Below are 15,301 nucleotides of genomic sequence, written 5' to 3'. Positions count from 1 at the left end.
TTGGGTGCGTTTTCAAATGGAGCATGAAGTATGTGAGAAACACAATGATGTGAAATCCAATGGTGTTATTTTATAAAGTGATGAAGCAATGCATTTTTTTCCAGTACAGCCAGCAAAACTAGCTTGAAGATCTATACAACAAACAAATGAGAACAACGCAAAGGCCAAGTTATATAAATCTGTACAATTGAACAAACCTAATTCAATACATTCACTGATCTCATCATGCATGAAAGAGTCAAAAGCAATCTAGAGCTCCATAATTGATGCAATCCACCTACATAAATAGCATGTGTTGAGAGTAGGCTACAGGACTTAACATCAACTTTGTCTACCAGCCACTGTGGTAGGTAGATTTTTATTTTATTTATCTACCAGCCACTCAGATTTTTAACCAGCTAAAGAAAATGTTTTAATTACACACACACAACATATTTTTTTAAAGATGAACATGCTTCGTAATGTTTTTAAAACAATGACTGTATTACTGGCAAGAAGTAATATGGTATATTGCTCAATTTAATTAAATACTTTGTGAAGTCTTTTTTTTCTAAAATATCACATTTGATTTGATCAAACTCTCCGCTGCCCCTTTAAGGTTATCGCGGTAACAGGGCCACTCAAGTAATCACTTGTGCCTGTTAGAATCTGACTAGAGTAACAGAGGCTGACCACCAAGGGTTGCCATGTCCGAGCATTTCTCGCAAATTGGTCAATTTTGATAACGATTTTGCGGGTGAAAATGTATTGGTCGCGGGTTGCAGGTTTTTGGGCTACTTCTAAATTCCCCCGCGGCATTTCTCTTAAAACAAATCTATTTCACTGTGACATGCTGTTAACTGAGGCTGGCTGTTTCTGACTGCGTGAATGGTGGGGAAGGCCGGAGACGTGTGTGCACGGCCAGCCCGCTCATTAGGCCGGATTAAGCGGCCACCTTTGGCAAAAGATTGAGAGGGGGCATTTTCTGAGCTAAACTGACCAAGAAGCACCTCAAACAACACATACAACCTCACATAATTCTGCTAAAAAAACTATGAAGATCTCTCACCCAGTTGCATATGGGCTTTTTCGGTGAGCGCTGATGCCGCACTTTGATAATTGTGCCCACTTTGTCTAAGGCAGGGGCACAAAATATTTTGCTTGTCCATTCCCAGTGTGCTTCTCCAGAGTGCTGTTGGAGAGAGACATCTCTGCAGCGCTCCACCAACGTTCTGTAAAAATAATCTAAGTAACATAAATCATGGAGCAGATATAGGATATGGTAGAAAGAGCATGTGGCCTTTTCTTAAACCTACTACAGTCTGGAGATGAAATGTATGACAATGTAATGAGACGGACACTGTTTACATCATGCAGGTTTCTCCGATCAAATAGCCTAATTTAAATGGAGCTCAATAAAAAAAAAAAATCCTAAAAACAGGTCAGGTCAAAGCAAAATGGAGAATAACTGTTGTCCAGGAGTTTCACCCCATTGTCATGATCAGTGGTTTTAAGTTTGTATCCATCAATTTTTGGCAAACTGATTATAGTGAAAAATAAAATACTTTTGCATTTCCCGCTGTGCAAACACATTGCAAATAGGCTCATGATAACGCCTGATAAAGTTGGGTAGCTGATATTAAGAGCTTAAAAAGTTCAATTTCGGACAACACTGTAGGTTACACCTCAGTAAGCGTGGACAGACTCCAACGCCTTTTGAAACATACGGAAAATACCGTTTCCCCTTTAATTCAGAAACTAAATTTAACCTAACTTCAATGTCTTTTCAACATAATTTTGATACTGGGACTATTCTAGTTTTGTGGGTCGGGAGGGGGGGGCGACATTTTTTGGTTTCGCCTATGGCGGCAAGGACCTTATCCAGAGCGATTTACAGGAGAAATTAGTACCTCGCTCAGATTTTTCACATTGTCAGCTCTGGATTCGAACCAGCGACCTTTCAGTTACTGGCCCAACGCTCTTAACCACTAGGCTACCTGCTGCTTATAGTGTTCATACTATATGTGGATGGATCTGTGGAAATTCTGCGTTGTATTTTTTTGTCTGTATATTCTGTTTGTGGCAGCACCATTTCAGTCATTCCTATACATGCAAATGTATTTGGTCAATAAAGATGATTCAGACATGTTAAACTGAGTTTAGCTGTTGAGTTCACATTTTATTATTTGGGACTAGTTATGTACTGGATGAACGGTAGTAGGTTCTCTCCTTTGTGTCTTCATATAATTCAAAATCCCCAATGTGCTGTTCTGTGTGTGTGTGTCCTTCCCTGGGCTTAACCCTCCAAATACATAACCGACCATCTCAACCTTATGTAGCACTTTTTTTTATTTTTTTTACCTTGGATAAACAGTAGAGTCTCAGAGCTAGAAACGTGTATATCATACACTACAGTTGAGGAACAATGGGAAAGTAATTCTGCTTTGAAAGTTGATAAACCTTGATTTTGAGAAAATGGCCCTTGAATATTCTGGTACCTACTGGAGAGCTCTTCTTTGTCTACACCCATTCAGCATCTTTCACACCCTCTTAAACTTTAGCCCCACCCATCTCTTTACGGATTCATATGTGAGGCTATGTACTAAACAACCAAAGACTTCAAGACTAAAGGCTGGCTTATAATACAGGTGTGGTTGTAAATTTAATCTGGAGTGCCAGAGTGTGCTCTGGTGTAGAGTTAATCTGAGCGTTCTGCCCTAACAGCAGCAGTCAAGCACCAGAGCTAACGTTGGCTAGCTTGCTAGCTACTACTTCCAGACACAAATGAAGGAACAGCTCACTCTGACAATTTTAGTCACCCGAGCAGAGCTGGTTAGGCTGTTATGTTATCCAGTGCATTGGTGATTGCAACTGTACTGCTGGTAAAAATGTAATTACGCTTTTTTGCCAACATTTACTGACACCGGCCATACTCAACGGTTGATGAATTTTCATAAATTAGTCAGTTATTCTGCGCTCTGGCACACTCAGACGAGAGTGCTCTGAAATTGGAGTAGATAGACGTAGCTGGTAAATTCGCCCTGGCTCTCGACAGTTGTCACATTGACACACATTCTATTAAAATAGTGACTTGCATTGTGGAGTCTTTTGTTTAGACATGTAGCTAACTAGCTAAACAATAAACCATAATCCCAACTCATAACATTACTACCCTGCATGAATCTGCAGGTAGATAACTAACATTGAACCTGGTTGGTTTGCTAACGTAAAAACTAGTTCATTGCATCCACAGTGGAGCCCGGTTGCATAATATGACTATATTTCCCAGCTGCTTGCTGTAGTTTTAAAGTAATCATGAAAAAAACAGGCCTTATTTTAGGGCATTTTTTACCCTGCCAGCGCCTTTTGAGCACCGTGGCACCAACTCGCCTTCCGAACATTCTATTCCGAGCCCATTGTCCTACGTCACAATGTCTGCTTCGCTATTGTTGGCAATGAGACCTGCCCACGTTGCTGGTAGTTAAAATGTAAACAACAAAATATTACTCATGGAATTCTTGAGGTTGTCCTGTTCATATAGGGGAAATACAGGTATGTCTATTTTGCCAAATATCTCGCAATGTGTATATTTAGATTTTTTTAAGTCGGACACCATTTTCTAATTATCTAAGTCTGGGCAGCAAGCTCGGTTGTCATCCCAAAATAATTTTTGCCCTTTTTGCCCTTTAAACGTTGAGCTCCCCCCATTATGTTTCTATGGAGAGGCATGCTGGTTTATTTCGCCAAATATCTCACAATGTGTATATTTATATATTTTTAAGTCGGGCACCATTTTAAAATCAGGAGAATCTCATCTTTGTAATTATGTAAGTCTGGGCAGCGAGCTCAGTTGTCACCGATCACAAGGCCATAAAAAGTCAGAAGTTTTCATTTTCCCTACCTTCTCATTACACAGACATAAGCACAGTTGACACCATCGAGGTGTGGATGTTACTTTCTACACAAGTTGTTTTTTTCCCAGTTTCATCCGACGAACAGATTGTAGTGGTAAAATAAAAAGGGATACATTATTTTGTGCCATTTAGGCTAAATGGAATTCTAAGCATCACTCAAAACAGGCTCTGCGAACATTAGATTCCATGAATTTGCTATGGGCTCGCTCGGGTGAATTTTGACTCGTTCTATTGTCCATCCTACTAACAGTACACTTTAACTTGAAATGAAAATGGACAAAATTTGTAACCTGTAATATCAGAAAATGGAGCTAGCTAGACTCTCCCTCTCTGTCACAGATGCCATGGTTGCCCTTAGTTTGAAGATGCAATCTGGACAGGTGTTTTATACAAACGGCCTTGTGTTCCCTTTTCGGCTCTTGATTGCAAATATGCAGACAAACGCCAGAATTTTCTCCATCTCCTCAGCTATCATACTCTAAATACACTAATTTCAAATCTCAGCTCTCCAGAAAGTGAAGAGCAACCCTTATGCAGTTCTATTACGCGATATCTTATCAAATAAAAGGTTCATAATAGTAATCACAACACTGGACTGGCCAATGGCAGGAATTTGTCCATTACTCCCACATCAGCCGGATATCCAAACCCAAAAGGTGCCTAGACTTGGGAGAGAGCAATTTGAGAGATTGAGAACTTGACAATGAGAAGTGACTATTTCTGGTGGACAATTTAATGTGTTCAAATAAATGAATCACGTTTCTTTGCTTACAGTTCTACATGTACTGTTTAAGACATTTTTATTTTTGATCTGTGAAAATGATGTTCTGCTCGCTCAAAGTCACACTTGCAAGCTATTCAATTTAAATTTGCGCATGACTGGCCTGTGCACTCGCGGGACCGGTCCTCTCCTTGCTCGCTCGACCATTTTCTTCTCTCTCGACTCAGTGTTTGCTCGCGCAATGATGTTTCATCTCGTGCTCGTTCAACTTTTGGATCAGATTTGACACCATTACATTCTACCCGCATTTGGCAGGTGTTAAAGGCATATTATGGGATTTTGGCAAGGATGCCCTTTATCTACTTCTCCAGAAGCTATCTGCTAGCATGACCTGATAGGTATGTTACACATTTTAGTCTGCGATCGATTGACCACTGGTATGACACATTTTAGTAATCCCAAAACTTTTTGATAGATCGATTTCATTATCTATCGGCCTAGAGGGAGAAATGTGGGAAAGGGTTCAACGGCTACCTGTAAATACCAGGAAAGTCTGAGTGAGAAGAGAGGTGGAGGCGATCATACAGAGCGTCATGCTCTCTAAACAGTTCAGGACTCTTATGTTATGAAGATATGTTTAATGCAGATATTAGGTTCAACCACTGGCATAGTTCAATGTGTAGAGCTCCACTACAGAAGGCAAAGGGCATCAAGATGTGTACTTTGCAGAATACCTGATATGGCAGCCCCCAAAACAAACTTGCACTGACCATCCACTCCAATATTATCATCTGGATTTGGTGCAGATGGTCTGAGAATAGGCCTACAGGCCTGAGATTTAGTAGTGCCTCTACATTTGACTTGAGCTAAAATGCACTCTCCTAATCTGTAGGCTACTGCTGTGCATAAAGAAGTTGTTGTACTATAACTGATTAACCAGCAGAGTAAATGGCAGTGACCGTGTGTTCCATGGGGCTGGGTATGAACAGTGGCTATGACACTCCTTGTGTCATAGCCACTGTTGTAAAACACCATTCCGTGGAACGAACACACACACACACACACACACACACACACACACACACACACACACACACACACACACACACACACACACACACACACTTCAGGACTAGGTTGTTTTCACTAGCTCAGATTAATAAATTGTATCAAAATGACAATAGGCCACCAGATTTGTTTTTAGGGTGAGAAAGTTAATTAGCTGGAATAATACAATTAATTGCAAAACTTTTTTTCTGTGAATGGCTTCCTTGTCAAGGACCAGGGTTGTTTGTTGAGATCAGTCACTGGGGACTTCATATTAGGCTATATAGACGCCTCCTGCGCCTCGACCGGTTGTTTATGAAGTTTTATTTTGTTCACAAGTGTTTGTCAACACCTGCTACCGACTAGCTAGCTAGGTTGCAATGGAGCCCGCTTTGCCTGCAATAGCTAATGAACATTTCCAGCGCTGTGTTTATTACGCTCTTGTCCGGGACAATATTGACAATCCAGAGTATCAATGCGGCAATTGTTTGCGGAGGATTACAGGAATGAGTTGGCTATCCTTAGCAAGTAAATTTCAATTCTGCACAAACTTATCGGGAAAAAGCAAATTGGAAGGTCCTCGTTCTCAACTCCTGTGGCTGGACGTCGCTCGGGCTTGATGGATGTATCCCCTCCTTGTCATCTATCCCTATCCGAACGGCCTGTGCTACCTGGAACTTACCAGCCAAGGAAGTCATCTCCGTCGGCTTCTCCTCCATCTTGTAATTGGATTAGACTGAGAAGAGCAAGAGGATTGTTTCAAATCAGCACTTGATTTGAAACCAAAGGCAGCATCATGCTGCTAAGCGGACTAGAGTGTCTGCGACAGGTCCAGAGCAGATTGACATGAGGAATAGCGTCGCCGCCCTGGTGTCTGATCTACCTGCACCTTCGTCGCTGGGACTGCGATGGCTGTGCTGACTCCAGCTACACTGACTCTAGCAACAGCTTTGTCGTAGAGTTCGGCTCCTTTCCCGCTCTCTGGACCTGATGGGGCACTGCCTGCTGTGAGGAGGTCTGGACCTATTGCCAGGAGCTGCGGGCGTATGCTATCCTGCTTCTCATGGGCCTGTGAAAGGTTCCACAAATTGTGTGAGGGGTAGGAATGGGCAGATTTCTCCATCCCCGTCGCACGCCGTTGTACTGGGCAGTTCAATGGTGAGAAATGTCTCAGTCCCTGGAGCAAAAATGTTGTGCTATCCAGGAGCAGAGGACCTTAATAAGCTGCTCCCAAACATTTTAAAACTGCATCAGGAAATTGAGGCTATCATAATGTCATTCAATCCCACATGAACTATCAAAAGGCAGCTCAGAACAGCTGAAGATCAATTTTAAAGAACTTATTGGGTCTCTGCTTTACACCAACAAAACGCCCCATAATATCTGGCACTGGGCCCTCCCTTAATCGTGGCATTGAACATTTCAGCAGACTCTTAGCCCTCCATAACTGGCTACGTGACTATTGCAGCTCTGCGGGTGTAACATTTGACAATTTTGATACCTTCTGGAAACAAAGCTTGTTTTATAAGGAGGATGGGATCCACCCAAATCATTTGGGTTCCTGAATCCTTTCACAGCATCATAAGCATTTCACAGCATTGAGACAATGACTTATCAATGACCCAAGCCCAGATCCATTAATTCACACCATTGTGTCACTGAGTTGTCATAATGCTTGACCAAATTTACATTATCCTAGGGGCTTTGGAAGACAATATAAGTAACCTCATATGTCCCTCCAACTCCCCTGAATGCCTCTGCTGATCCTACAGCTATTGTATGCAGTAATCATGTCCCTATGAAGCAGAGTTATACTGTTATCACTGAGGCGGTGTGCCCTAGTAGGAAGTCCACTGTGTGCAGCTCACCCTGCACTAACATAAATAACATGCACATGTCTACCTCTGCTAAGCTTCCCAGTAAACCAATGAAAACTATCAAGCATCCCAGAAAAGTGCTAGTTAACATATGTAGCTTAAAAAACAAGGTTAATGAAATCACTAATTTGCTAGTAACAGATTACATTCATATTGTCATCTCTGAAACACATTTAGATAATACCTTTGATGATACAGTGGTAGCAATGCATGGCTATAACATCTACAGAAAAGACAAATGCCAATGGTAGAGGTGATGCCATTTATATTCAGAACCATATTCCTGTGAAGCTTAGAGAGGATCTCATGTTAACTACTGTTGAAGTAATGTGGCTACAGCTTCATCTGCCTCACCTAAAGCCCATTCTTGTGAGAAGCTGCTATTGACCATCAAGTGCTAACAGTCAGTATCTGGATAACGTGTGTGAAATTATTGATAATGTATGTGCCATCAACAGAGAGATATATTCTCTGGGTGATTTCAATATTTTCTGGATTTCATCAAGCTGCCCACTCAAGAAAAAGCTTCAAACTGTAACTAGTGCTTGAAATCTGGTTTAGGTTATCAATCAACCTACCAGGGTAGTTAAACAGCACAGGAATGAAATCATCAACATGATGATCATCTTTACGAATGCTGCAGAAATTAACTTTAATGCAGTATCCAAATCCATTGGATGTAGTGATCACAATATGGTAGCCATACATAGGAAAACCAAAGTTCCAAAGACTCAGTCTAATATAGTGTATAAGACGTCATACAATAAGTTTTGTAGTGATTCTTATGTTGTTGATGTAAAAAATGTTTATTGGTCTTTGGTGTGTAATGAGGAGCAATCAAACGCTTCACTTGAATAAGCCATTTCATAAGTGTCCAGTTACTAATAAGCATGCATCCATTAAGGAAATTACAACAAAAAACGTAAATCCCAATAGATTGATGGGGAATTTAAAAATGTTATGGTTAAGAGGGTTGAGGCAAAAAGGAATGGCAAATAAGCCTTGCTGCAGAAACAATTGGCAAATGCATTGTAAATTGAGAAGTCATGTGACTAAACTGAATAAAAATATTAAGAAAGTACACTATCAAACAAAGATAGAAGACAAAATAATTATAGTAAAAAGCTTTGGTACATCTTAAATTAATTTCTGGGCAAATAGATAAACTCAGCTCCATCACTCATTGAATCAGATGGCTCATTCATCACAAAACCCACTGTCATTGCCAATTACTTTAATGTTTTTTTTCTTTGGCAATATTAACAAACGCTGACACTATACATCCAATTATAACTGATCAAATTATGAAAGACAAACATTGCAATTCTGAAATGTTATTTATTTTACCAGGTAAGTTGACTGAGAACACATTCTCATTTAGAGCAACTGTACCATAAAGGGAGTGTGGAAGAGGTGAAAAAAATGGTTGTCTATCAATAATGACAAACAACCAGGGTCTGACAACCTGGATGGAAAATTACTGAGGATAACTGAGGATAACAGCAGATGATATTGCCACTCCCATTTGCCATATCTTCAATCTAAGCTTATGAGAAAGTGTGTTCCTTCAGGCTTGGAGGGATCAAAAGTATTTCCGCTCCCCAAGAATAGTAAATCCCCCTTTACTGGCTCAAATAGTCAACCAAAATCAGCCTGTTACCAACCCTGAGTAACGTTTTTGTTGTTGTTGACCAGATAGCATTTTACTGAAAACAAACTGTTTTTATCAGACTTTCAGCACGCTTCTAGGGAAGGACATTCAACAAGCACAGCACTTGGCTGAGAGAAATTTATGATAAAAAGATTGTGGGATATGTTTTGTTAGACTTCAGTGCGGCTTTTGATATTATCGATCATAGTCTGCTGATGGAAAAAAATGGTGTTATGGCTTTACACCCCCTGCTATATTGTGGATAAAGAGTTACCGGTCTAACAGAACACAGAGGGTGTGTTCTTTAAAAATGGTAGCCATTCCAACATAATACAGGTAGAAATCAGGAATTCACCCAGAGCAGCTAACAAGGCCCTTTTTTTATTTTTTACCTCCTTTATCTACCCAATTTTGGAATATCTAAATCGGTAGTCTCATCGCTGCAACTCTCCAACAGAATCGGGAGGCGAAGGTTGAGAGCCATGCACCCTCCAAAACATGACCTTCTAAGCCACACTGCTTCTTGACACACTGGTTGCTTAACCCCGGGAAGCCAGCCTCACCAATGAGTCAGAGGAAACACCATCCAACTGATGACCGAAATCAGCTTGCAGGCGCCCGGCCCGCCACAGGGTGTCACTAGAGCACGATGAGCCAAGGAAATCTCCTGAGTCAGACCCTCCCCTAACCCAAACGAAGCTGGGCCAATTGTGCGCCACCCCGTGGGGCTCCCGATCACGGCCATCTGTGACACTGAGCCTGGGATTGAACCCGAGGATGTAGTGGTGCCTCAGCACTGCAATGCCTTACACTGCTGCATCTTACTTTTTTTCAATCTTTACTAATGACATGCCACTGGCCATGCGTAAAACCAGTGTGTATGCATGAGGATGACTCAACACGTCAGCTACTACAGCGAATGAAATCACTGCAACCCTTAAAGAGCTGAAGTTAAATTCTGAATGGGTGGCAAGGAATAAGTTAGTCTTAAATATTTCAAACTAAGCATTGCATTTGGGACAAATCCTTCACTTAACCTTCACTAAATATTGTAATAAATAAATGTGAAGATTGAGCAAGTTGAGGTGACTAAACTGCTTGGAGTAACCCTGGATTGTAAACTGTTGTCGTGTCTTTGGCTATGCCGGATTAAGTGATATGACATGTTATTCCATAAAATCCCTTTCTCTGTAATTAATATTACCTGATTAAGCTAATCATGTAACTGTAATTAACTAGAAAGTCGGGGCACCACAAAAGAATGTTTATAGAGCTGTTATCTTCCGAATAAACTCTTAAAGACCTAGGAATTTTACATCAATAGCAGTCAATATTAATCGTCACCTTATTTCAGTCTCAACCAAGAATTTACAACTTTCAGAAATCTTCACGAACCCTGGCTAACAAGTTGAATCAGCAATACAAACGTTGGTTTCATTATTTATTTACTAAATAATCACACAGAATTACATATAAACAGAATGCAAATGATGTCATACAGAAAACGTCCCTGTTGGACGGAGCCGACTTGACGGCTGGTTTCACAAAGGAAAGGGGGTTGGGTTTGAGTGAAAGAGCGGGAAGCCTGAGGAACAAAGGGAGAAGCTATGCTATCGTAAATACAGTATCTTATGCAATCTAAATTACCACACATTTGGAAAAGGAAAATGCAATAAATATTTACTTTGAGCTGCGCTTCGGTAGGTTGGTCGTAGATGCTGGCCGTGTTGCCCAACAGAGATCTTCCTGTCCTCGGAAGAATGTCTCTGGTAGTAAACTGGCTCGTTGTAGACTGGATCCGTCGAGTTCATACCATTCGCTAACCAAAGCTCACTCTGAGGTGTGCTTAGTTCTGTAATTGACATGTTCGTCCTTTTAACGTGGGACCATCCTCCTCACGTCCTCGGAACCGGAGGTTACATTTTCGTCAAGGGCTTTATATAGTGGTAGGAGAGAGGGCATGTTTCATAGTTTACAACCAATGTCTCTTCACATGGGCGGGCCCCTGAGTGAGCAGAGCTGTACCCTTATGAAAACCAAATTCTCTCATTTGGAAGCTAAAATTCCATTTAACCTTTCACAAAAGTTTCATATTTAAACATTTAAATTGGCCTCCCGGGTGGCGCAGTGGTTAAGGGCGCTGCACCGTAGCGTCAGCTGCAGCGCCAAGCGGTGCCATCAGAAACGATCTGTCGTAACCAGCCGCGACCGGGAGGTCCGTGGGGCGACGCACAATTGGCCTAGCGTCGTCCGGGTTAGGGAGGGCTTGGTCGGTAGGGATGTCCTTGTCTCATCGCACACCAGCGACTCCTGTGGCGGGACGGGCACTGTGCGCGCTAACCAAGGTTACCAGGTACACAGTGTTTCCTCCGGCACATTGGTGCGGCTGGCTTCCGGGTTGGATGTGCTGTTAAGAAGCAGTGCGGCTGGTTGGGTTGTGTATCGGAGGACGCATGACTTTCAACCTTCGTCTCTCCCGAGCCCGTACGGGAGTTGTAGCGATGAGACAAGATAGTAGCTACTACAACAAGCACCTGGACTACTGTTCAGTCGTGTGGTCAAGTGCCACAAAGAGGGACCTCCGAAAACTACAATTGGCTCAATACAGGGCAGCACGACTGGCACTTAAATGCACATGGCGAGCTAACAATAATATGCATGTAAATCTCTCATGGCTCAAAGTGGAGGAGAGATTGACTTCATCACTACTTGTTTTTGTGAGAAGTATTGACACATTCCATGCACTGAGCTGTCTGTTTAAAATTACTAGCAAACAGCTCGGACACCCATGCATACCCCACAAGACATGCCACCAGAGGTCTCTTCACAGTCCAAGTCCAGAACAGACAATGGGAGGCACACAGTACTATATATCACCATGACTATATGGAATTCTATTCCACATCAAGTAACTCATGCAAGCATTAAAATCACATTTAAGAAACAGATAGAAATACACCTTATGGAACAGTAGGGACTGAAGAGACACACACACACACACTATACACACACATGGCTTTTGTGTTGTAGAGATGTGGTAGTAGAGTAGTGTCCTGAGGGAACACAATGTGTGGTGAAAAGTGTTATGAAATATAATGCCATGTATTATTTTAAATTGTATATAACTGGCTTAACCCCAGGAAGAGTATCTGCTTCCTTGGCAGCAGATAATGGGGATACTTAAAACTTCTTATGGCTGGGGGCAGTATTGAGTAGCTTGGATGAATAAGGTGTCCATAGATGCCCAGAGTAAGCTGCCTGCTACTCAGTCCCAGAAGCTAAGATATGCATATTATTAGTATATTTAGATAGAAAACACTGTTTGAATGATGTCTGAGTATAACAGAACTCATATGGTAGGCAAAAACCTGAGAAGAAAATCCAACCAGGAAGTGGGAAATCTGAGGTTTGTAGGTTTTCAACTCATTACCATTGAAAATACAGTGGGATATTGGTCATATTGCACTTCCTAAGGCTTCAACTAGATGTCAACAGTCTTTAGAACCTTGTTTGATGTGTCTACTGTGAAGTGGGGGCGAATGAGAGGGGAATGAGTCAGAGGTCTGGCAGAGAGCCACGAGCTCAGTCTCGCACGCTCATGTGATAGTTAGCTCTGTTCCATTGCATTTCTATATACAAAGGAATTCTCCGTTTGGAACATTAGTGAAGATTTATGTTAACATCTCTTGGATATGTGGAACAGATTGCCAAATACAAATAAATTACTATAAAAATCAAACTTTCATTAAATCACACATGCAAGATAGCAAATTAAAGCTACACTTGTTGTGAATCCAGCCAACATGTCAGATTTCAAAAAGGCTTTTCGGCGAAAGCAAACAATGCGATTATCGGAGGATAGCACGCCTGTAAACAAAGAGAGAAAAGCAACACAGAAATAAAAATATAATTCGAAAGCAAACAATGCGATTATCGGAGGATAGCACGCCTGTAAACAAAGAGAGAAAAGCAACACAGAAATAAAAATATAATTCATGCCTTACCTTTGACAAGCTTCTTTTGTTAGCATTCCAATATGTCCCATAAACATCACAAATGGTCCTTTTTAATTCCGTTAATATATATCCAAAATGTCAATTTATTTGGCACGTTTGATCCAGAAAAACACCGGTTCCAACTTGCGTAACGTGACTCCAAAACATTTCAAACTACTTTTGTAAAACAACTTTATGTATTTTTTAACGTAAATGAATCGATAAAATTGAAGTAGGGGTGATCTGTGTTCAATACAGGAGGAAAACAAACTGTAGCTAGCTTTCTGGTCACGCGCCTCTAACATTAAACTACAAGTGACCCTCGTTCTGAACAGGGCTACTTCTTCATTACACAAAGGAATAACCTCAACCAATTTCTAAAGACTTGACATCCAGTGGAAGCGGTAGGAACTGCAAGAAGGTGCCTTAGAAATCTGGATTCCCAATGAAAACCCAATGAAAAGAGAGTGACTTAAAAATATAAAAGAATCTGAATGGTTTATCCTCTGGGTTTTGCCTGCTACATAAGTTCTGTTATACTCACAGACATGATTCAAACAGTTTTAGACACTTCAGAGTGTTTGCTATCCAAATATACTAATAATATGCATATCTTATCTTCTGGGGATGAGTAGCAAGCAGCTGAATTTGGGCATGCATTTCATCCGGACGTGAAAATACTGCCCCCTGTCACCAAGAACTTAATAAAAACATCCTAAAGATTGATTCTATACTTCGTTTGACATGTTTCTATGACCTGTAATATAACTTTTTGGACTTTTTGTCCATACTTTCCGCTGGACTTGCACGCGTGTCATGAGATTGGATCTGTTTACCAAAGTGAATATTTATAATGCTATTTCTGACTTCTGTTGACTGCACAACATGGCTGATATCTGTTTGGCTTGTTTTTGTCTCTGAGCGCCGTACTCAGATTATAGCATGGTTTGCTTTTTCTGTAAAGTTTTTTTAAAATCTGACACAGAGGTTGCATTAAGGAGAAGTTCACCTAAAGTTCCATGTATAACACTTGTGTTTTCATCAACATTTATGATGAGTATTTCTGTAAATTGATGTGGCTCTCTGCAAAAATCACCGGATGTTTTTGGAACTACTGAACACAACGCACCAATGTATACTGTGATTTTTTTTATATAAATATGAACTTTATCGAACAAAACATACATGTATTGTGTAACATAAAGTCTTACGAGTGTCATCTGATGAAGATCAAAGGTTAGTGATTAATTTCTCTATTTCTGCTTTTTGTGATTCCTCTCTTTGGCTGGAAAAATGGCTGTGTTTTTCTGTGAATAGGCACTCACCTAACATAATCGTTTGTGGTGCTTTCGCCGGAAAGCCTATTTGAAATTGGACACTGTGGTAGCATTAACAAGAAGTGTATCTTTAAAATGGTGTAAAATTCTTGTATATTTGAGGAATTTTAATTATGAGATTTCTGATTGAATTTGGCGCCCTGCACTTTCACTGGCTGTTGTCATATCGATCCCGTTAGCGGGATCTCAGCCATAAGAATTAACCACATGAAAGGCATGAGCTCTGCTTTGTTTTTTTGCGCAGGCTGTACACACTTCAGTCTCTCGTTCACAATTTGGCAAGCACTTGATGATGCCTCAAATTCCCTGGCTGCATTCTTTGTGTGGCGGCCATAATGCCCCCTTAAAGAATCCATGCCTTTTGTGGCTAGTGGTCGTTGTGCCCTTCGGCTGAATATAATAATTATAATTCCCTTCTCCCGGCTGCATGCCAAAGCACCTCTCACTCATATGGCTCTGTCACATGATCGGGTCTTTCTCACAGGCTGCAAGTAAAGACAGACATCTGGGACACAACTTAGCGCGTCCTTATCCAATTCCGAGGCGCATAAAAGCACTAGACCTAGAGTTGACATGTACCAATTGCACTGGGATTTGACATCATGTTACCACAACAGCTGTGTGTCAATACACAACATGCACATTGGGAACCCAATTCCCCATCACAAAGCATAACATCTTTGAATAAATGTTAAATATAGCCTATTGTTCAGCTTTTTAAAGTCAGTCTGTGTTGACATCTTTGGGAGAATAGTCAAAAAGAGGTTCCATCTATGAGTG

The 15,301-nt window shown here is 41.0% G+C and overlaps 1 protein-coding gene across 1 annotated transcript in view; it reads right to left on the bottom strand.

The window, feature by feature from the left end:
• si:ch211-129c21.1 (uncharacterized protein LOC563087 homolog) overlaps positions 1-15,301 on the bottom strand; it is a 31,497-nt gene that overhangs the window by 14,046 nt on the left and 2,150 nt on the right. The gene's annotated exons all lie outside the window — the stretch shown is intronic.

The sequence above is a fragment of the Oncorhynchus masou genome, chromosome 15, assembly GCF_036934945.1.
Source record: "Oncorhynchus masou masou isolate Uvic2021 chromosome 15, UVic_Omas_1.1, whole genome shotgun sequence".
Lineage (NCBI taxonomy): Eukaryota > Metazoa > Chordata > Actinopteri > Salmoniformes > Salmonidae > Oncorhynchus > Oncorhynchus masou.
Note: the sequence above shows the minus strand (reverse complement) of the source record. Positions and strands in the feature narration are given on the sequence as shown.